Below are 23,905 nucleotides of genomic sequence, written 5' to 3'. Positions count from 1 at the left end.
GTTACCCACAGCTCAAGCCACCCCAGACACAAAGCCAAGAACATTAAATGGATAGATGTCCTGGCAAAGTGTGGCACAGGGCACAATCAGAGAAGTGAGCACACAAAGAGCTTCATCAGCTACTCATAGACCCTGCTTGTCTTTTGAAGTGATGAATACACACAACCTGGCCATTCCAGAGCTAACAAGACCCCTCTGGCCCATTACCTGAAACTGGGGACTCAATACCATGCAGATGGCCTGAGTCCATTACAAAGGCAATTAAATGCCCAACTCCATAGCCAGGTGCCAACATGTAGGCCTTTGTGCATATACTTCTTTCAGGAGGGGAAGAATCTTTAATCTTATTTTCTCTCAAGCCTAGGATTACCTGGGAAGCCAGCTTCAGTGACTAGAACACAGAGGCTAATTTGTATGACCATTGCCCACAAGTAGGTGGGGGCGATGATGGCTAAAAGAAACCACATTGCTAGAGACAGCCTGCCATTGAATTGGATCTTAATATTCTAGTCCATGAACCAGCGGTTGCACCAGAGCTTGGTTTAAAAAAAAAGGCAGGAAAAACCCACACACATTCTTTCAATTTCTAAAGGGAAATTTGACTCGGGCTGTAGAACAAAGGACGAAGAAATAGAAGTAAAAGAAAATCAAAGAAAAAGTGATTTGGATTCAAGGGGATCAGATGTTTCATTTATTGCAGGTTGGAGACCTTCAATCAGTCAAATGAAAGGAACATTTGTATTAAAATACCAACGAGGCAGAGAGAAAGCCTTGATCGGGTGCAGGAGGGTTAAGTTACAGCAATCGTGCTGAGAGATATGAACCCACCTTCGAGATTATCTGTTCCCCATATTGAAGGTTTTCTGTGTTACAAACCTGAGATGAAAGATGGTTGTTTTGACGTCTGGGTCTGGAAGCCAGACGCTAAAATTAGCAGCATTCTTGACGTGTGCGCTGCAGGAACATAGAGCCCAGGATGGGGTGAAAATGTACCTGCTTTATTAAGAGGAAATGATGTTAATACAACACTAAGTGCCTAAGTCACCTGTGCAGGCAGGGTGTGGCTGAGGATTATGAAAACACCTTCTGCCAGGCGAGAAGGGGCAGAGAAGGCGCACCACACTGGGAATCGGAGACCAGAGGTATAGCCTCTCCTCTGACCTTGGGATAGTAGCTCCATGATGGCTGGGACTTGGTCTTTCTGGTTCACAGTGCCAGGCATATAGGAGGTGTTCGATAGATGTCAAAAAAATGCATGAATGAATAAATGAATAGGACCTTGGGCCTCTTTGGACCCAAGTCTTACAAAATAAGGAGGTGGGACTAACTGTGGATTTCTCCAGTGGGATGAATACCACTGATGGCTGGGAATAGCACATGGATGGGTTTGGGTGATACACAAAGACAGGGTATTAAACAGTACTAACTCAGAGAGAGAAAGGTATCGCTTTTGAACTCTTTTTTTAATTATTATACTTTAAGTTCTGGGGTACATGTGCAGGTCATGCAGGATTTACACATGCCATGGTGGTTTGCTGCATCCACCCCCCATCACCTACGTTAGGTATTTCTCCTAATGTCATCCCTTCCCAATCCCCCACCCCCTGCTATATCCCTTCCCTAGTCCTCCCAGCCCCCCAACACACCCCAGTGTGTGGTGTTCCCCTCCCTCACATTGTTCAACACCCACTTATGAGTGAGAACATGCGGTGTTTGGTTTTCTGTTCTTTTGTCAGTTTGCCGAGATTGATGGTTTCCAGATTCATCCATGTCCCCGCAAAGGACATGAACTCATCCTTTTTTTATGGCTGCATAGTATTCCATGGTGTACATGTACCACATTTTCTTTATCCAGTCTATCATCGGTGGGCATTTGGGTTGGTTCCAAGTCTTTGCTATTGTGAATAGTGACACAATGAACATATGTGTGTGTATCTTTATAAGAGGATGATTTATAATCCTTTGGGTATATACCCAGTAATGGGATTGCTGGGTCAAATTGTATTTCTATTTCTAGATCCTTGAAGAATCGCCACACTGTCTTCCACAATGGTTGAACTAATTTACACTCCCACCAACAGTGTAAAAGTGTTCCTATTTCTCTACATCCTCTTCAGCATCTGCTGTCTCCAGATTTGTTAATGATCACCATTCTAACTGGTGTTGAGACATCATCTCATGCTTTTGAACTCCTTCTAGCCTCTGATTCTCTCTAAGAGAAAGTCTCAATCAATTACAAATATCTCTTTAACATCTCTGCAATGTTTTCAACCCTCTCTTCATAATGATAAGAGGGGGAGGCCCAGCCTCACATTCTTAGCAGGTAACAGCATCCAACTCCATTTTATAACCTGATTTCTTTCCTTTGTACTTACTTTCACAGTTGCCTTTCTATTTAGGGCAAGGGACGGTGGTTTTTCCATGGCAGAACTGATCTTTTTAAGTTTTCTTTGTCAGACAAATGTTTCTAAGTAAACACGAATTGATGTTTCCACCATTAAGGAAATAACAGCTCCAGTGGGATGCAGAGATGGAAAATATCATGATGATGAGACACGGTTTGGAAAAAAAAGGAAAACTGTCCCAGCTGACCTTGAAGGGCCCTTCTGGAAACATTAAGCATCCAAAGTCTAGGACTCCACTCTTCTGGTTTGTGTAGAGCAAATCCAGCAGTCTCCAGCAAAGAGGTAACTACAATCCAAACCTTTGGAAGATGAACTTATTCATTTATCCATTTATTCATTCTTTCAAAGTCTTTATCAAGAGCATATTATATGCACACTGCTGTTTCAGGCACTGTGATAGTAATGAAAGAAAAATGGGGGAAAAAATCCCTGCCCTCATGGAGTTTCTGGTTTAGTGGTTTGAGGCAGGATAGGGAACAGGGCAGGTAAATGAAGCACTTAGGATGTGTAATGTAAGGAGGCACCTGCCCTCAGGGTTGTGGATGACCTTGATCTGACTTGAGGAGAGTTCCCCACCCTGACTATAACCTGGCATGCTGTCATCATTCTGGGGGCCACAAATCCTGTCCCCAGAGTGTCTGGTATAATTGATCTTTGGTGAGCCCGCCCCCAGACTAGTATTTGGGGAGAGCAACACAGATTACTCCCATGCATATCCAGGATTGAAAACCACTGACATGGACCAAGAAACCCTCAAAATATTTGATTTGGCACCTCTCAAAGGCATCAGCCTTCTTAGCCACTAAATCAATCATTATTTACCAAATAAATTAACTAGTGAATGAGTCTGTATGTTGTCACTCACCATAATGTCCTCTGCCCCCTCACTAGGTGTCAGGTGCTATCATTCACTTTTTTTTTTTTCTTGAAATAAATTCTCATTCTTTCACCCATGCTGGAGAGCAGTGGCTCAATCTCGGCTCACTGCAACCTCTGCCTCCCAGGTTCAAGCGATTCTCATGTCTTAGCCTCCCAATAGCTGGGATTACAGGCATGTCCCACCACGCCCAGCTAATTTTTGTATTTTTAGTAGAGATGGGGTTTCACCGTGTTGGCCAGGCTGGTCCCAAACTCCTGACTTCAAGTGATCCACCCATCTCAGCCATCCGAAGTGTTGGAATTACAGGCATGAGCCACCACGCCTGGCCTCATTCATTCTTTACACTTCTTGTTTCAATCATTACAATCACTTACAAGGATAGGTATTACTATCATCATCACTGCCTTTTGCAGATGAGGAAACTGAAGGAAAGAGAGGTTAAGGAGCTTAACCCCAGCCCAACACAGCTAACTTTACCCAAGCTAACTTAGTCAAAGAAAACCCAGAAAGGCCATGTTCCTAACCACTGTGCCCTGCTGCTTCTCTAAGGGATGAGTCTCAATGCCTGGGGACTTGGGCACAGGAGTCACAGGAAAGAGGGTGCATGCAAAAATGAGTGTAGTAAGGCATCCTTTGCACCTTAAAGACAGCACATAGGAATACTTGTCCTTCCACCAAAAAATGTGTCCCTTCTCATTCTTCTCCAGTCATGAGGCTCGTTCTAGGTTCATTCTGCTTCCATGTCTGTTGAAACTACAGCCATACAACTGTGGTCCTCTGTATAAGGAAAAAATAACAGGGCAAGCACGATATTACATAATAACACATCCCCTGGTATTGGGGAAGTCTTGGGGCATGGTGGGGAGTGTGGCAATTTGGAAAGAGGAGCCTGTCCAATGTTTCCAGATCTCCTGACTTATCAAAAGAAACAAAAACTTAGATTTAGTTGTGATATCTTCAAATTTCCATGGAGCTCTAATTTTATAAATAACTGCATAGGCTAAATACATGTTTTGGAAACCCTGAGCATGAAGTCTTCTGGAAATGGCCAAGCTGGAGAAAAGGTCCTAGGAATCTGCTCTAAGATCATTTTGTGATCTAGGACAAACTCTCGGGTTTCTCTGTGCCATGAATCTAAAGCTGCAAGAAGGATATGAAAAATATTAATTTTTCATTCTTCAACTTTTAGCAACAACTTCTATATATTAAACACTGTGCCAGATGGGGGATTTAAGGATTAAATCAATATGCTTATCATTGAGTGATGGAGATGCTGGACTGTGAAGTCTAGGTCCACAGGGTAAGAGCAGCTGTGAAATAAGAAAAGGGAGCACAGGGGAAGGCCGGTAGTTCTGCCTGGAAAAGATGATGCTTCAACCAGAGCTTGAAGGCTCAATGTTACTCTCCCAGGCAGCAAAGGCAGAACAAAAGTGACTTTTCCTTGTTTCCAAAGTGTTCTGTAGGCCAATACAACATGAATCTTTTATGAGTTTGGAAAACATGCATAAACTCCCATAAATTGAAGAGTGAGCAAACTCATCCTACAACCCCCAAAACCATCTTTGTCTCACATATTAATTAGAGGATGAGTATCCCAAATCCAAACATCTAAAATCAGAAGTTTTTTGAGCACTGACCTGATGCTCAATGGAAATGCTCATCGGAGTATTTCAGATTTTCAGATTTAGGATGCTCAACTGGTAAGCCTAATGCAAATATTTCAAAATCCAAAAAAGACTGAAATTCAAAGCACTTCGGGTCTCCAGCATTTTAGATAAGGGATACTCAACCTGTAATTATCTAGGTGTAAAACCAGGCTTGTTGGATTTTGGACTTTTCCCCAGAGCTATTTTCCCCTCCTCTGTCTTCCTGGAGTCACCAGCATCCAGGCCAGGTTACACATTTTGGTGCTGCCTCTAGCTCTACCCTTTTCCTCTCCCTGCATATGTGACCCAGGGAAGGGTCCCTCTCTTGGCACTGACTTGCTGGCCCCCCAGCCATGCCTCTGCCAATCAGACTTTGGTCTCCTGCATGGACTCTTGCTGTTGTTTTCTCTCGGCTCCTCCTGTCTCTCGTCTCTCCTCCAGTCAATCCAATGCTCTTTCCAAAACTCAGATCTGACCACATTGCTCTCTGGTTTAAACCTCCAGTGGCTCCCACTGACATCAGATCTAAGCCAGCAGTGGAGCATGGCATTCGCACTCTGGGCCCTGCCTACCCTTCTTCACCATTCCTCCTTTTGCCAACACTCCCCTGAAACCTGCACTCGCGGGCACACTAAATTCCTACTCATCACACACTCCCTTAACATGCCTGGCATATCCCTAGCTCTGTGGCCTGCTACGGGTTCTTTTCTCATCTTTACATTACTTTCCTGCCATTTTTAGTCATAGAACCATGGCCATGCCAAGTATTCCCTCCTCTGGAAAACTCCTCTTTCTATTGTCCCCTGCTGTCCCCCATCTCCCCCACTCTGGGGCACAGCAGGCTAGAGATAGGAGAGGAGAAGGAAAATGAGGAAGGCAGGTGGGGTCTTGAAAGAGAAGGAAAAGCCTTTTGAAAAAGCCACTTTTGCAAAAGCCTCCACCCCAACCCAGCAGAACCCTTTCACCAAGCGTGAAGACCCACCCTCAGAAAGAGAAAGCAATTTCACAAGTTGGAAAAAGGCCCATGGCAGAAGAAAAGGAAAAGCCATCAGTTGGCAGTAGGTGCTTCAGAGATCCAGCAGGAAAGCCTGATCAAATGGGAGATTGGGACATTTCTGGGAAGTATATGGGCCCCAGCCCTCCCTGGCTGATAGTCCTTTCTGAGGAGCAGGGCAGCCAGCTCTCCAAAAGGCTCAGGCATCCACGCATCAGGCCCTTGTTCCCAGCCAACAAGAGCAGGAAGGTTGACTGTTCTAGGGCAGAGCAGGCTCATGGGTGTTTCTGCATCACTCACCTGACAGGACAACATTTCCAACAGGGGCATCTTCTTTTCTGCCTTCGGCAACCATTTTCTGTTAATGCAAGGTCTCAAACTCAAACACCTGGGCCAGGCAAGTGACAAGAGAGAATAATGTCGTCTAGTAGGGACTGGGAGGAGCAGACTGTGCCCATGACAAACAGGCACACCCTCTCCTGGGCTTCAGATGACTGCCATCAGATCCGCTGACTTTTCTAGAAATGTCAGATATTGCAGCTTTTACAGGAAGTCCACTGTTATTAGAACATTTGCTCAATTTTCTTTCTTTTTTTGAGTTTCAGTCTTGTTGCCCAGGCTGGAGTGCAATGGTGCAATCTTGGCTCACTGCAACCTCTGCTTCCCAGGTTCAGGTGATTCTCCTGCCTCAGCCTTTTGAGTAGCTGGGAATACAGGTGTCCACCACCATGCCCAGCTATTTTTTGTATTTTTAGTAGAGACGGGGTTTCATCATGTTGACCAGGCTTGTCTCAAACTCCTGATCTCAGGTGATCTGTCCATCTTGGCCTCCCAAAGTGCTGGGATTACAGGTATGAGCCACCATGCCTGGCTCGTTTGCTCGGTTTTCAAAAACATGGTACAGTGCGAAAGAAACAAGGCCACCAGTGCCTGAACGCTGATGTATAGGTTCAGATTAACCTCATTAACTTGGAGCAAATAAATATGGTCCTTAAGTCTGCATGACTCCATCTCTTAGGTCAATAATGGATAATCTGCCATTCAGTTGGATGTTTCTGACTATGTAGATATTTGACTCTGCAGAAACTAAGTTTCAGTACGCAAGAATTTCCACAAATATTTCTCTGTGCATTGCCTGCTTATTGCCCCTGGCAGTGAAAGCAGTGTCCATATTATTATTATTGTTTTAATTTCAAGACAAGAAGAGTTCTTAGACATCAGTTAACCTTGTCTCAATGCCACAATTTTGCAGTTCCGAAAACTGAGGCCCAGGGAGGGGACATGCTTGTTCGGGTACACAGCACAAGTTGAAAATTCCATCAGCACCTCAGGGATTTTACGGATCATGCACACCCACACAAGCCTGGGTTTGTGTTTTCCTCTGTCCTCAAGAAAAAGCCCACCAGGTTGCCAGATGTGCCGAGCTCAAGGGAGTCCAAGTAAGTGAAGTAAGTGGTTTGCCAGCGATGAGAAGCAGGCCCAGTCTGGGGTGTAATCTGGCCTTCCCATCAGCCTCGTCTCTCCGCCTACAGGAGAAAAGATGTTGGCGTGGAGGAAACTGATGTACAGTCACATGCCACAGGAATCATGTCCTTTTGCAGACTCAGGCCACCTCCTCTCCCACTCTTCAGTTCATGTGAAGCCTCAGAACCCTGGAGCCCATGTGTGAGGGAGAAGCATCTACCTTGGCTGAGTCCTGTCCTTTTCCCTCTTCCTTCCATTTCTTGTGGTTTCCCCTTTCCCTGAGGCCTCTGTGGAAAGTAGGTGCTTGACACATGCATTTCTGCTTTGTGTGGCATTTCTGCTTTCTTGTATTTCTTTACAGAAACTGCAGAAGAGAGGGCAGTGCTTACCTCAAAGGTATGAGGTTCTAATGGTGAAATTACAGTTTGCTTGGCCATGAGGGACCGCCCAGTCGATGTCAGATGACAGCTTTTGAGGGACCCCTTTCTCCAGCTCCTGGGAAGCTTCCCCTGAAGCTCAAGGTGACTCGTCTCCCTGGGCTCCCCTGCCTACCTCATCCTATTTATTGTCATATCAGAGCAGACCTTGGCTACAAATTCCCTATTTTCACTTTTAAAACTACATGAATACATATGTATGTCTGTGTGTTTGTATGATGGGGGTGAGAGAAGGGGAGAAGAGGGGATGAGAGCGGAGAAGAGGGGAAAGGAGGGGAGGGGAAGTGAGGGAAGGTGAGGAAAGAGGAGGGAAAAGGAAGAGAGGGCAGGGGAGGGGAGCCGAGGGGAGGGGGACAGAGATGAGTGGGAGGAGAGAGGAGGGAGGGGAGGGGAAGAGTGAAGAGCCTGCTATGTGTTCAAATCCTCCCAACAATCAAGCGTCCCGTGAAGCCGGTCTTGTTTGTCCCCATTTTCCAGATGAGGACCCAGAGGCTCCCCTTGTCGTCTCCACTGCTTGCTTTCACTTCCTTCCTCTGTCCATGCCTCCTTTCCTGCCTGAACATCATCTTCATTCCCAAAGTTGGAGTTGGTCCCATGTCCTGGTGGCACATTGCCGGCGCATGGATGTGGACTGCAAGCCTGCAGTGCCTCTCACCATGGGGCTGCATGCAGTGGAGTTTGTGCCTGGATGGACATCTGGACTTGGGACATTTATGGGGGCCCACTAATGCTGCCAACGGCTCTTTCTATGGGTAGTTGAAGCCATGGAACAGAATACTACTGTGGTCAAGCACCCTGGAGACAGGCAGAGCAGGGGCGCCTGGCTGGCTGTGCATCCAATAAATGGGGCAGTACTAACTAGTCCTAGTACTAGTACTTACCTCACAGAATTATTGCAAGGATGAGCTGAGATAATGGGGTGTTTCCAGAGGTGAAGGCACCACGGGTAGTAATGAAAATCATTTGAAATAATGCACAGACAAGGCATTAATAGCACTGACTCAAACAGTAAGTGTATTATGTCCTTTTTAGCTCCCTTTGAATTCTCCTAATTACATCAAGAAAGCCTCCAGTCGATGCTATCGTGCCTTTAACACCTAACAAGTATGAATTATTTTTGTTGTTTTGTTCTCTGTGTTTTAACAAAGAGAGTGAAGACTTCGTGCTCAGAGTCCCACTGCAGGCAACAGTATCTAGGTAGAACTTAATACATATTTTCTTTTTTATTGGAATAATTTTCATGGTTAGTGGTTTTCTATTCACAGAAATAGTATAAAATTTTCTGTGTAAGTATATGGATTTAAGTTTTAAAGGCAGGTCCATTTAAAAGGGAAAACAGCATTAAGTAGATAATAGCGTCAGTAACATTCAAATATGTCCAAAATTATAAAAGAAGCCCACCCACAGTGATGAAACTTACAGAATCATTGCGATAATCCACGTCAAGAGGTCAGCACAGTGACTATTATTACTATCCTGGTGTCAACTCAAGAGTTTCCACATCTAAAATGGAGGGGATAAACTGTGTAGTCTGGGCCCTTCCAACTCTGAGGATCCGGTATTCCTTGTTTATTTGGTCTCATTTTCCTCTGTCAGGTTCAAAGGCAGATTCTCTAATGAGAAGTGATCTTCATCAAATGCAGTCTTGGGCTACTCCTAAGGAATCCTGTCACTCTGGAAGTTGTTCGATGCAAAATATCCCTGGGGTCAGACAAATCAACTTATGCTTCCTGAGTCTCAGTTCCTTATCTGCAAAATGCTGTGCCTGATAGCACTAACCTCCGGGTTCTGTAGATTTCATAAGATTATGTAATGTTGCACAAAATGTGGAAAAGTGACCATGAGATATACATCAATGTTCAGACAAGGCATTGAGTAATACTGCCTCATATAGCAAGTTTCCCTATTACCTCAGTGAGAAAGCCACCATCTGGTACTAATAGTGCCTAAATGCTTTTCTTACACCTGCCAAATAACCCTTTAATCAGGTAGAGAGCAAGGCCTCAAGGCCTTAGGCTCTTGGCAGACAGTAAGGCCTAACTGGGATACTAGAGATAGGCCTAGAGGAATATGAATAATGTATCCCCATGTTAGCCCTGGGAACAGAACAGGAGCCAAGGGACAGAAGCATTTGAGCTGACCCCTGAAGAGACAGAAAGTTTTCTCTAGGCAAAACATACCTAGAAAGATGTCCCAGGCATCAGGAAAAGCAATCACTTAGAATCAGGAGGCCTTAGCCAGGTTTGTGCTACAGAGCCCTCCAGGGAGGTCTAAGGACACCCGCTCCCTGCCACTGCCGCCCACTTATGAAATAACGTGGGCTTTAAAATGTGAGATGAAAATATTTGCATTGTTCTTGTTGATTTTTAAAATTATGATAAAATATACATGGATAAAACATATGATTTTAACTATTTTTAAGTGTACAGCTCAGTGGCATTAAGTATTCACAGTATTGTACCGCCACCACCATATCATCTCCAGGACTTTGTTTATCTTCCCAAATTGGAAGTCTACACCCATTAACAATATCACTCACTATTTCTTCCTTTCCCATCTTGGGGCAACCGTCACTCTACTTCCTGTGTGTGAATTTGACTGCTCTACCTACCCCAAGTGAGTGGATCATATAGTATTTGTCCATTTTTATTTATCCTATGTATCCTGAGTCAGGCTTACTTCACCTAGCATAAAGTCTTCACGGCTCCTTCCAGGATAATGTTATTGCATGCACAGAACTTAAAAAACAGCATAACAAAAAAAAAATTATATTAAATAATGGTTATCTAAATAATTATTTAAATTGATATAATAATATATGGGCTCTTATTAACCATGACATAAGAAGATACAAAGGTGGATCTACTCATCACTATAATTTCCAGATAGCAATGAGTCTATTTCAAGATCTCCTGTAATAACTGTAATGAGATATGAAAATATCTGTGATAGCTACTGATGACAAAGTCACAAAGTCCCATGTAGCATTGATACAATTTTGGTTTGTTGCCTGCATTTAGAGTTGAAGGGTATGCTAACTTTCAGTCAGAAGTTAACAAAAATAAAAAATAAAGCTTTTTCCCATCCAAGCTCACAGATGAAGATTTTTCTTCCATGGACTCCCTAGAGGGCTTCTGTTCCATGGAACCCAGGTTAATAATCTTCACCCCATGGAAGGAGTATTTTTATTCTTCACCAGTTTTCTTACTTCTTGGTCCAGAGGTGAGGCAAAGGTCAGAGCCTCACAGCTTCTAACTGGCCCCAGAAGCCAACCCATTGGCATGGACAGTGGACTAGGTTTTGGACACCAAACATCTTTCATTAACCCCCACCCACCAGCCCAGGTATTGTGTTTGAAAAGCAGTCTTGACAGGGAGTGATTAAAATAGAAGATAAGCCCGTTTCACTCCAAAAGCTGTTCCATTTGGCCTCATGGTTCATTTGTATTTGTTGTGCAACACCAACAAAAAAAGTGCACTCAGATGCAGATGCAGGGATGGCCCGAAATGCAGGAGACACTCCACTTGTCTGGACAGCAATGTTCTAAACAACAGAGGAGACATACTGCCCTGTTCATAGTAGTTGCTTAATTTTTCTCACCTGAAAACAGACTATGGATTTCCAACCTTTAATTAAGATGCAGTTTTCTTTTCAAAAGCAACGTGTTCTAATAAATACCAGCTGAGCTGGGATAGAGGTGCTGCAGAAATTACAACTGCAGCTGAAAAGCCATGGGACTTGCAGCAGGCTAACCATGAAGACCTTCAGGAAAGGAATAGTTTCCATGTGCTTTGGAGATGAGGACACGCCTCGTGGACTGTGCTCCTTGGCTTCAAAGCCAAGCCACAGCGCCAGTGCTGTGGGTTCTGCCTTCTTGTACAGAGAGAGGACAGAAAGAGGCAGAAAGACAGTAAGGCAGGGTATTGGTCTAAATGACCTCTGCCTTGAAGTTCTGTGACATTATAATCAAGGAGGTACTCAGAGAAAGGTGAGAAGTGTTCTTACTACAACTGAGACCATTGGCTTTGCAAAAGGGAGTTCTTAGAAAAGAAAATGTTTCTGCAGATTGAAATGTCTTGGTGTCTCTGTGGCCCTCCCTCTACACTTAGTGTTGCCAGATAAAACACGAGATGTCCAGTTAAATTTGAACATCAGATTAATAATGAATAATTTTTAGTGTAAGTATATCCCATGCAATAAGCTAAAAATATACAAAAGAATTATTTGCTGTTTATCTGAAATTCAAATTTAACTGAGTGTTCTGTATTTTTATTTACTAAATCTGCCAACTATACTCCCACACAAACCAGAGCTTTCCTCCAGGTCCACTTTCCTCTGGTTCTCTGTAAAGAAGTGCCAGGCCAGCTTGGCACAAACTATGGTCATCTGAGACAGTCAGCATAATGGTTAAGAACAACAACTTTGGAGTCTTAAAGACTTAAAGTAGCTTTCTACTCAAGCATGTCACTTTTTGATGGGTTGATCTCGAGAAGGTTTCTTGGCCTCCCAGGGCCTCAGCTTTGGCCTCTGCTGAATGGGGAGAATGAAAATCTGGGCTGATGTTCAGCCATATCCAACAGTACAAAATCCATACCAGTAGTTTAAAAATTAAAGCATTGCCCAGTCTAGTTGGCAAATACCTTCCCAATCTCCCTTTCATTGTGCCAGACACCCTGGCTCCTCCCCACCACTTTTCCCATCTAGCAACGAATACCTTGCACAGCCAGAGGCCTCCAGGACCCTGTTCTAATGTTTTACTCAGTGTTCTTTCTGACTGGCAAGTATCTGTGGCTTATTGATAGTTAAATAAATTGACAACCACTCCTGTTAGGAATACCCACCTCAAAGGTTGTTGTAAGGTGTAGGTGAAATAATGTGAAAGAACTGTGGATACAGGGTCTGACCCAGGGATCTCACACACACACACAAAATGAACGAATGAATGAATGAATGAATCCCTGTGCTACTCATAAGGAAGAGACTTCACTTTGTTTTTTGCGCACATGACAAATCATTCTCTCTCTCTTTCTCTTCCCACCCCCCCTTCTTGCTCTCCCTTTGTCTCTTTCAATGGGTTATAACCATTAATTATACAGGCTTTAATATATCTTAAAGATCATTCAACTTCCAGTTCAGTTTCTTCCTCTTTACATGGAGGAAAACTGAGATCAGGCATAATTTACTGACTTACCTATCTAAACAAGACCAACTTTATGCATTGTTGGTTTGAGGGATTGTGGGAAAGATCTTTTGCTCAAAAACATTTCTTTCATCCAACTGCCACAAAGCCTGAAATTTCACCATTAGCGTTTTAGTCATCCTTTAAAATTGAACTAACACTTATGCTTATCAAGGTATTTCTCAAAGCTCATTCTCTTTAAGCTAGAAATGACCCAGGGTCACCCTGAGAACCTCAAGCACTGGGCTGGGGGGGTGGTAAAAAAGAGATTCTGAAAGAAGTTGAAAGGAGATCTGGGACGTGCCAAAGACACACACATCCAACTTTAAAACTGTGTGACAGGCTGACTGTGCATTAGATTGTCCCACTGGGGCAGTTGTGCATTTGTGCTGTTGCATAATACAGAAGGACAAAAAGCATAAATACTAACTGATCACTTCACTCAAAAGAACTTCTCACAAGGAAGTCAGACCCCTTGATGCTGCCTTACGCTTAGGCAATGCCAGAAGTCATTTTTATATTGTTGGTCAAGGGTTTTTCAACTGGATGCCTGAAAATGTTTTTCACAGATCTACAAAGCGTGGATCATACAACAAAGCCTCAAAATATACAGGGGCAAAAATGTAGCTGGGATCGTATCTACTCATATATACAAATTGCTTCCACCACTGGGTTACTGCTAACTGCTGGAGTCCAGCATCCCCTGTATTAAGATGTATCTTTATCTGCTGACAGTTGAATTTGATCCACCTGCACATCATTTTCAGGGCAGGTGTTGGGAGCTAACCAGTTGCTGGTATAGGCTAGTCTGTTTTCCCCAAAACACAATATTGTCATGCACTGTGTAATGACGTTTTGGTCAACGACAGGCTGCACATATGATGGTGCTTCCATAAGATTATAATAGAGCTGAAAAATTCATATCACCTAGTGACACTGTAGCCACTGTAACATCGTAGTGCAATTATGTTATTTTTTATAAAGTTAGCATGGCCTAAGTGTCCAGTGTTGATAAAGTCTACAGTAGTGTTCAGTAATGCCCTAGGCTTCACATTCACTCACCACTCACTCACTGACTCACCAAGAGCAACTTCCAGTCCTGCAAATTCCATTCACAGTAAGTTCCCTCTACGGGTGTACCATTTTCTATCTTTTATGCCATAATTTTACTGGATCTTTTCGATATTTACATATACAAATGCTTACCATGGTGTTACAATTGCCTATGGTATTCAGTGTGGCACATGCTATACATTTTTGTAGCCTAGGAGCAAAAACTATACAATTTAGCTTATACCAACTAGGTTTGTATAAGTACACTCCATGAGGTCAGCACAATGATGAAATGGCCTCATGATGCATTTCTCAGAACACATCCCTAGCCGTCAGCATCACATGACTGTAAAATACACCATCCAATAATTTGACTGATTTTGTTTAGAAGATGAGAATCTAAAGAAATTCTTTTAAAAAGCTTCTGGAAAAACAGGGGTTAAAATTCTGGCATTTTTCTTCAAACATCAATATTTGTGATATTAATTGCCAATGGATGATCACCAAATGAGGAAGGATCTTCCCATCAAAGTCTAATTGGTTTCATTGTCTTTTTTTTCCTGAATTCCATTGTATTCCACTCTACCCTTCGGCTGCCTGTTTTAATTAATTTTGCACCACATTCAAAGGTTTCGCTTTTGTGCCTCTCTGTTTGATTTAAATTCCTTTTTGCAAATAAATAAATATATAACTATCAAAGCTAATGAGGCTCTGAAGATTTGAGATGTAAATATCATATGCAGATTTTTTGGGGGGTCCCAGCTCAGCAGAAGACCAAAAATAACACTCGAAAGTTTGATTAAGAAATCTCAGGCTCCCCCTCCCACACCTCCCTCCAGACTTTCTGCCAGCATTTTCAGTTATTTGACCAAAAAAAAAAAAAACAGGCCCCCCAAACCCAAAATCTCAAGAGCAATCTCCTTTCAAGACTGGCTCAGATGGGCACAGGATTGTGCTGAGCTCCTATTTAAGATCCATCCCCGACTGACAGATTCGTGTCTGTCCTGAGAAGTCTGTGTATCAATGCATACACTCACCACACACACACACACACACACACACACACACACCCCTTCATATGCATCCATAGACACACACAATTATTTTCACACATAAACTCACCCATATTCATACACAGTGCACTCATGCCCACTCAGCAACGAAAACTCAAAACACACATACTTTCACACATGCAAACTTGTCTATATTCGTACACACATAACCTCATGCCCACTCAACAATGAAAACTCACAACACGCAAGTATCCACACATAAGAACTCACCCATATTCATACACACATACCTTCATACACACTCACAACACACATATTTTCACACATGCAAACTCACCTATATTCCTACACACATAACCTCATGACCACTCACCAACACAAACTCACAACACACACATTTTCACACATGCAAACTCACCCATGTTCATGCACACATACCCTCATACACATTCACCAACACAAACTCACAGCACACACATTTTCACACTCTTACCTGCACAAACTCATACGCTGATATAGACACACTCACCCATACGTCAGTAGACTCACAAATTCCTGCATGCATTCACACACAGATTCCATATGCATACACATTCTCCCACACACCTGACACATGCATCATGCTTTGGCAGCTCAAGCTTCCAGTTTCAAATCTGTGTCACCTCCAGTACATTCTACCACATACCCTCAAAAGATATCTCTGCAAGAAATTCCAAGACTCCCCCACCCCCTCCCGGCCTGCCATCATCCTTTTAGGTGTATTCAGGGACAGCCTGGGGCACAGTTATTAAACTGTATCCCAAAGAGCTCTTCCACTTTGCAATCTGCTTTTTCCTGAGATCTCCATATCCTTTACTGAGAAAGTCTGATTCATTTCCCAGAAATTTTTATCTGCTATTAATCTTTCAGGATATAGTTAGTGTTGTGATATTTTCAGATATTGTTTTCGGGTGGCAGGGGGAGGGGAGGGCAGATTTCAAGTGGCCGTCCCCTGGCAGTTTCGGAGATTACTCAGTGCTTATAAGCAGCTCAGAACTGTGTGACAGCATTTCCATGCAAGGGACTTACAATCATGTTTCATTAATTCGACGTGAATGAAGCCTCATTTCTGGCCTTGAGGAGCTTAAGATGTATGTGAAATTAATAACAGAACAGATGTCTTCACAATTTGGTTCCTCTGAAAAAAAAAAAAAAAGAACCTGATTACTTTGAAAACTTCAATGCTTTAAAATGCAGACCCAGGGAGTTTTTACTCCAGGGTAAAGAGTTATGCATTGATATCGTCCACATCTCAGAACTAAGTGGAATTTAAATGTCAGATTTATATTAAATAGTCATATTCCCCATCATGGCATATAATAAACAACAGCTTATTACTTTCATTAATAAGATGTGTTGGACATTTAAACTAAAGCTTTGGAGATAAAGCCCACACCTCCTGAGCAGGAGGTGCTGGGGAGACACAGGGGATGTGTGGGGGAATATTCAGGCAGCCTGGTTTTTAGCTTGCTTTCTGATAATTTAATCATTGATTTCTCATAGGAAAACAAAATGCATCTGTGCTCACACAAAACTCACCACTTTATAAAGAAGTTGAGCCGTCTCCCATGGGCGCGTATGCCGGAGGCCGAGTGCTCTGTTTCACAGGACACTTGAAGTCCTGCCTCTTTATTTTTTATTATTTCTTCCTGCTTGAAATCTTGTATCTTTATCTAGGCTTCTGTGACACTAAGTGCCTCTCGAGCTGAATTTTAACACTCCTCAGGGCGTTAGTGTGACTGCACACCAGGGGAGCTGGGTTTTTATTTCTGAAAGTCCAAAGAGGAAGAGTGTAATGGAAAGATTACCCAAGGGGAAGTTATTCTGGAGAAGCAGGAAGAGAGAACAAAGGCCCCCAGGCACATGGCCAGGAGTTCCCCTTGCCCTGGCTAGGCAAGTGAATGAAGATTTCATGGGAAAGGGATGCTAACTGGGGAAGCCCAGGGTTCACATGTTAGGTCTCAGAATCTGGTCTGCTGTAATGACCATCACAACCACTGTAATGACCCTTCTGTCTTTCAACGCCACTGTGTGTCCTTGAAACTGTCACCTTCCCCACTTTCCCCCACGGAGAAAGCAAGAGCATTGAACCAAATGATCTGCCAGCTTCTCACTTTGACATTCTCCATGTCCTCTAAATTCGGCTTCCACAACATTTATTTTACTACGTCTACCTACTCCTCTCCACCTCCTTCTTCTCAAAACTGGACTGGGTGTGAGGTGCCATTGTACAGTCAGTCACCTCTGCAGGATTGCCCCAGATATAATGGTCAAAAGAAGCCCACAGGGGCAGGGGTCTTCTCTGGTCCCAGCTCTCCATACAGGTGTCACCTTGGATAAGATGCATGCTGTGGGCACCAGACATGGTGGCTCACAACTATAATCCCAGCACTTTGAGAGGCAAAGGTGGGAGGATTGCATGGAGTTTAAGACCAGCCTGGGCAACATAGTGAGACTCTGTCTCCACAAACAACAAAAAAAGGCAGGAATAGTGGCACATAGCTATAGTCCCAGCTACCTGGGAGGCTGAGCTGGGATGAGCTTGAGCCCAGGAGGTCAAGGCTGCAGTGAGCTGTGACTGTGCCACTGCACTCCAGCCTGGGTGACAAAGCAAGAGCCAATATCAAAAAAAGAAAGAAAAAAAAGATACAGGGCATGTTTTACCCTCAGAATTTTCATGTGAAAAGGGATGGAATGACCTTCACCCAGGACTGCTGTGAGAATGACACGAGCTGCTGCACACTGTGTTTGGTACGGAACATAGCACCTCTTGTTAGTATTCCCAGCTAGGGAATGTGAAGGAGAGAGGTATCCAGGAGTGACTGCACTTTCGGAAACTCCCTGGACTGCCACAGTCCCCAGCATCACTGTTGAAGAAGGATTGTCTAAGTCTTCCGTATTCTTTACTAATACGGGTGCTGCGTGTGCACAGCAGTGGAGACCAGGCCAGGATGCAGAAGGTGGGCCCCACCTGAGGGATTGGGGGCAGCTCAGTGTCAGGCACTTGTCACCCCAGATGTGCATCCCAAGGGCGCTATGTAGCAATGCCAGGACTTCTCCCTCTTCAGGGAAACCAGAAATGTGGAATTTTATGTGCTAGTTTTTAAGTTTTGAGTAGAGATCACTACAAGTCTGCAAGCCATTACTTGAAACCATTGGGTCCAGCGGTATTTCAGTATTTAAATTTTCAGATTTAAAAATATTATACAATGAGACCACCATTTATAACGTGACAGCTTCAAGTGGGGTCTGGGAAAGCATGTCACAGCCAAGTCCATTAATACTTTGACATCAAAATAATTATACTCCCAAAGAGTGGTGAGACATAGGACTCAACACTTTCTCTCCTTGTGGGGACCAGGCCAAGCCCCCACCACACTAGCAGAGTCAAGGGAGCTGTGGCTAAGACTTTGTGACCCAGTTTCGTGCAGCCAGCCCCACTCACTCCAGGAAGAATCATAGGAACCATAAAGCTTTGGGATTCCTGAACTGAAAAGGCCATGACAACCACTGCATAAGGTCGCCACACAGCTCCAAGGGACAGAATCCCAAGCCAAATAGGTTTAAACAAAGAACAGCAACAGCAGTCAAGTTTATTCGGTTATAGGAGAGAAAAGTACAGAGGTGTCTGGCCAGGATCACCTGGATCCAAGTGCTCCAGCAATGACCCCTGGGCTCCGTTTCTATCTCTCTGCTCCACATTTGACTGTGTTGGTTCCATACTCATACAGATGCCTCGTGGCAGCAAAAAGGCTGCCAGAAGCTCCAGCTCCACGTATTTCTGGGATTGGGTCCCCTGGGAAACTGCATCTGTTCTGTCCCTAGAACAAAAGCCATGGGTCATCTCTATGGCTCTGAAAGTGTCCCTTGCCCTCATGGAGCCAATCACAGTGGTCAAGTTTACCTGCCCGCCTGGAAAGAAGGATAGATTCCTTCTGGCCCATTTTACCCAGACTTCAGAGCCAGGGAAACTGAATGGAGGCCTGGGTGGGGGCAAAACCGTAGGTGTCTATTACCAGGGTGACACAGCAAACCCTCTCATTTCAACAGAGCAGACGATGAAACTAAGAGAGGAGGTGAAATCTGGCCAAAGCCACACAGCAGGGTCACTGGCAAAGCCAAGGCTGTGACCCAGATCTCTCAGTTTGGAAATTCCTGCATTGTACCACCTGGGATCAGTGGAGCCTGCTTCCCCCATTTCCTATGTCTTCACCCCCACCCCGCCCTGAGGAGGAAGAAATGAGGAAAGCCAACACTGTAACAAGCACATGCCCATGTGAGCACACGTAGGCGTGCACACACACACACACACACACACACCCCTCATGAGCAAAGATCACAGCCCTCTATTAGCAAGCTTGTGCCAGAGGAACCACATTTTACCTTTTCTTCTCTTGTACATCCCTCATCTCTGGAGAGGTCTCTACTGAGTCCAGCACAAAGTTCATACTCAATAAATGTTGCTATTGTTATTGTTGTAATTCTTATTTCTCATACTATGAATTACTCCCTCCTACGCTCTCCTTGGCCTAATCTGTTAATTTACATTGAGGTACAAATGATTAAGCAAAGGGAGTATGAATAGCCAAGCAGAAGGACCAAGGGAGTTGGCATTTTTAATAAGAGCCAGAGCCTGAATTCAGCAAAAGATATGAAAGTCCTCATAATTATTAATGTGCATAGCTCTTTCCAGTTTGCAGATGACTTTCTCATTCATCACCTCATTTGATTTTCAAAAAACAAAACCAAAAAAACAACCCGCTGACTGAGATTAGGAGAGAATTTTTTCCAACCACAGATAAGAAAGCCAAACACTTCCGAAGAAACATTTAGCTAAGGTTTTCCAGGTACTAACTGGGAGAACTGGTATAGAACTGGAGTCCTAGTTTAGAAGCTTTTTACTAAATGACATGTGTATGCATGCATGCACATAAGCATCCACACACACTCATACTATTAGAAATACAAGTCTTGAGTGGTGACTCATGCCTGTAATCCTAGAACTTTGGCAGGCCAAGGTAGGAGGATCACTTGAGGCTAGGAATTCAAAACCAGCCTGGGAAACATAGTAAGACCTCTTCTCTACTAAAAATAAAATAATTAGCCGGGCATGATAGTGCACATCTGTAGTCTCAGCTACTTGGGAGGCTGAGGTGGGAGGATCACTTGAGCCCAGGAGTTGGAAGCTGCAATCAGTGATTGCACCACTGCACTCCAACCTGGGCAACAGCGCAGCCCTGTTTCAAAAAAGGAAAGAAAATAAGAGAAAAGAAAGAAGAAAAGAAAGAGAAGGGAAGAAAAGGGAAGGGAGAAAAAAGGGAAGGAAGGAAGAAGAAAGAAAGCAAAGAAGAAAGTGAGAGGGAAAGAAAGAGAAGAAAGCAAAGAAAGGAAAAGAAGAAAGGAAAGAAAGAAGAAGGAGGAGGAGGAGGAAGGAAAGAAAGAAAAAAGAAGGGAGGGAGGGAGGAAGAAAGGAAGGAAGGAAGGAGAGATACTGCAACACAAATAAACTATGTATCTAAAAGCTCACCAAGTCATGAACACTCATAGGACCTTACTTACATTACTTGTGCCATGATTCAACTTTGCATAAAAGTATTAAAAGCTCTTTGGGCCACAAATCTTTAAGTCGTATATGAAATAAGCTCCATTCCCTACCCACCACCAATCATTACCACCTGCAAGGCCACCACATTGATCTCTTCTCCTACCTCTCACTTCTATTTATCTCAATTATATTGTACTTTTTTTTTTCCTTTGCTAACAAGAACTCTATTCAATTCAATGATCTGATCTCCTAGAAGGTAGTTATTATCTCCATTTTACTGACCAGGAAACAGAGATTCAGAAAGAGTTTAAGTAACGTGTCTGAAATTGTACAGCTAGACTTAACCATTTTCTCTTGTCTTCCTCTGGCCCAGGTGGCTTATCATTTGATTCTACCCAATTTCTTCTTTTTGAAACCAGGAAGCATAAGTATTCAGGTTCTAACCTTGAAAAAGTAGAAAGAAAGTTTTTCCTGGTCCCCACTTCAGACCAAGTCAGGTATATTCATTCACTTGACAACATTCACTAAGTTCCTACTGTGTGTTAGTTCTTTTACGCATGAGGTTTTGAAGGGTTTGGAGGGTAGAAGAGAAAGGAGAGAGAACAGTCCTTTTTAATTAAAGTATAATTGATTCCATAAATGTTCATTCTTGGGCTAGAGCCTATATTGACGAACACTAATGAAAAAATAAGTTGAAGAATCAAGCCAAAATTATCGTATACATATCTCATCTACATCTACATCTATACCTATATTTATGCATATTCTGTTTTAGTAGGTAATGCATACATGCGGTGGAAAATTGTAAGTTACAAAGTCTCTTTCACAGACTAACCACCCAGTTCCGCTGCTTAGAAACAATGACTTGTTTCTCACAAGTCTATCCAGAGAAACTGAAGCACGTACTGTTGAGTCTGCTTATTTCTCTGGAATCTTTTCGAAAGACTATACCATCAAACGTTGTGACATTTGCCAGTCTGACCAATGAAAAATTGTACAATCCGTCCTTGAACAACATGGGGGTTGGAGTGCCAACTGCCAGCACAGTCCAAAATCCATGTAAAACTTTGGTCTCCCCCAAAACTTAACTACAAATAGCCTACTGTGGACCTTACCAATAACATAAACAGTTGACTGACACCTATTTTGTATGCTATATGTATCATATAGTACATTCTTACTATAATGTAAGCTAGAGAAAAGAAAGTCATTAAGAAGAGAAAATGTATTTATTATTCATTAAGTGGAAGCGTATTAAAGGTCTTCATCCTTATTGTCTTTAAGCTGAGCAGGCGGAGGAGGAAGAGGAGGGGTTGGTCTCAAAGGGTGGCAGAGGCAGAAGAGGTGGAGAAGATGGAAGAGAAGGCGAAAGAGGCAGGCACGCCTCATGTAACATTTTATTTTATTTTATTTATTTTATTTTATTTTATTTTGAGACTGAGTATTGCTGTGTCTCCCAGGCTGGAATGCAATGGTGCAATATCAGCTCACTGCAACCTTTGCTTCCAGGGTTGAAGCGATTCTCTTGCCTCAGCCTCCTGAGTAGCTGGGATTATAGGCGCCTGCCATCATGCCCGGCTAATTTTTGTATTCTTAGTAGCGAAAGGGTTTCATCATGTTGGCCAAGCTGGCCTCAAACTCCTAATCTCAGCTGATCTGCCTGTGTTGGCCTCTCAAAGTGCTGGAATTACAGGCATGAGCCGCCTGCACCTGGCCTTCATGTATCTTTTTTTTTTTTTTTTTTTTTAAAGAAATCCTCATGTAAGTGGGCCTGTGCAGTTCAAACCTGTGTTGTTCAAGGGTCAACTGAATTTCATTTTCCTTGAGTGGCTTGTTTGTATTTTCAGCACATTTTTCTGTTCAGTCGTTTGACTTTTTTTTATTGATTAATAGAAACTCTTTATACATTCAGTAAATTTATTATTGTAAGGTGTGAGCTGCAAATATTTTCCCATGTTTATTTTGCTTTACTTCAATGTTTACTTTTTTGTTATACAGGCTTATTAAGATTTTCTTGTAAATTGATCAATGTTTTCTTTTATGGCTTCTGTTGATTCAGTCATATTTTGAAAACTCCACTTCTGAGATTATTTTTAAGTTTCTCTATATTTTCTTCAATTCTTTTATATTTTATTGTATGTATAAAAAAACATTGATTCATCTGGAATTATCTTGGTATAAATTGTGAGGTAGGGATCCAACTTCATATTTTTTCCAGATGAGTATCCACTTATTCTAAATATTTATTAAAAGATGTATTAAATGAGCCTTCTTTTCCCTAGTTTTTGAAATTCCCAAACCTTAGTAGCAGCTGCTATTTCAGTATTTTTCATTTGTTTCATTGCTGGGAGGTTATATAATGATTTCAAACTCATAATCCCACTCACAATGCTTGTGGGAGCCATTTTGCACAAAGTTTAGACGATATAGATAAAAAATACTTTGATGAAGAACAAGGGCAGACAAGGGCAGTAAGTATACACCAACCAAAGAGCTACACACAACTGATGTTATAAATAAACAACTTGGTGGGAATACTGCACATTATGCACCTCTGACTGTGTTTAGGTTTCAGCTACCAAGAGAAAAAAATTTGAATACCAAAACGGGATATGAAAGTGCATCGCTCTGTAAGCAAAAATTTGTCACGTGAAAGTTGAGGAGGTTCGTATGTGAGATGCAATTCTTGGTACATGTCGACTTATCCCCAGCTAGGACAGTTCCAGAACGTGCTGCTAAACTTAGGGGTGTGACCCTACAGCCATGACATTCAACTGCCCTTCAACCAGAGCTCACCTCGGTGCTCTACAGCAACAATTTTAACTACTGTGGCCTGCCTGGAACTTGAGGTGATCCTGCGACCTGCCCCCCACTGGGGAAGTCCTGAGTGCTCTTTAATCTTCTTAGAGCAAAATCCACTGAGAAAAATTATAATTTGATATGGCTGCACTTAGCCAATAGAAACTCATAAACCATCTTAACATCATAATGCATTGTGAAAAAGAATTGCTAAGTACCATGAAACATATGAGAACCCCAGGCTTCCATTCATCTCTAGCTTTATGCTAGGGTAGCATATTAAAGTGATTTCAACTTCAGAGCAGAGCTCCCCGAAGAGTGCTCCAGTCTTAATTAAAATGTCAATGAAATACAAAAGTGCATAAGGGACATTTTCAGAAATCATTCCTTTTTAACTTCTGGATAGCCGGCTGATCCCTTCCTCAAATCTGCCTGCTTGCCCACTCAACAC

This window comes from Cebus imitator, unplaced genomic scaffold (genome assembly GCF_001604975.1).
Source record: "Cebus imitator isolate Cc_AM_T3 unplaced genomic scaffold, Cebus_imitator-1.0 Scaffold63, whole genome shotgun sequence".
In the NCBI taxonomy this organism is placed as follows: Eukaryota; Metazoa; Chordata; class Mammalia; order Primates; family Cebidae; genus Cebus; species Cebus imitator.
This window is presented reverse-complemented; position numbering follows the sequence as displayed.